Raw genomic sequence first — 819 nt, forward strand, 5'->3', positions numbered from 1 at the left:
CTCCCACAACCGCACTTCCTAGCCACTCCCTCTGCGCCCGCCGGTCCCTTCCCAGCAAGCACCGCTTTCATTTGCATATCAATTTATGGACCTGCCTTTACTTCTATATAAAAACGCAAAGGACAAATCATAAAAGTCTTCTTGTGAGTATTGCTCAACGGATCAGCATGTCTTGCAATTCCCCCTTCAATATGAGGAACACAGAATAGGAAATTGCTTACAGTATGTTTTCACCTTTATCGAAAGAGGGATTCGCTAGCACTGCCACCCTGTTTTTGTTTCTGAAAAGGCAAAAAGGGCTTCTGTCGTGAGTGGCACACGTAGGGCAGCTCCATTGCTCTACGTGCGGAATCGACATCAAGAGATTTCGGAAGCATAATTTTTTGTTACTTGGGCAGCTGGTGATCGTTGGTCCCGGCGCCCTTGCTTTAATGTAACTAAAAGTTAGTTTATTCTTTGGTTCTGACTTGTAGTTGTAAGGGATATTATGGAAGTTAGACGTTCAGGTGACCGGTAATGTAAGCGTGGCTTTTTTTCTACGTGGTGGTCGGTTGGGCTGGTTTAGACTTTAAGCTAGTGAAAAGATGCTGACTGGGACGCCTGGGTGGCTCAGTTGGTTAAGCAGCTGCCTTCGGCTCAGGTCATGATCCCAGCGTCCTGGGATCGAGTCCCACATCCGGCTCCTTGCTCGGTGGGGAACCTGCTTCTCCCTCTGCCTCTGCCTGCCATTCTGTCTGCCTGTGCTTGCTCTCTCCCCCCCACCCCTGATAAATAAATAAAAATCTTTAAAAAAAAAAAAAAAAAAAGAAAAGATGCTGA

The 819-nt window shown here is 46.8% G+C and overlaps 1 non-coding gene across 1 annotated transcript; it reads left to right on the forward strand.

Moving 5' to 3' along the window:
* Positions 1-291: 291 nt before the first annotated feature.
* LOC131810711 (U11 spliceosomal RNA) lies at positions 292-425 on the forward strand. The gene has a single exon (XR_009345689.1). It is a non-coding gene; the product is annotated as a U11 spliceosomal RNA (small nuclear RNA).
* The last annotated feature ends 394 nt before the right edge of the window (positions 426-819 follow it).

This window comes from Mustela lutreola, chromosome 10, assembly GCF_030435805.1.
Source record: "Mustela lutreola isolate mMusLut2 chromosome 10, mMusLut2.pri, whole genome shotgun sequence".
Lineage (NCBI taxonomy): Eukaryota > Metazoa > Chordata > Mammalia > Carnivora > Mustelidae > Mustela > Mustela lutreola.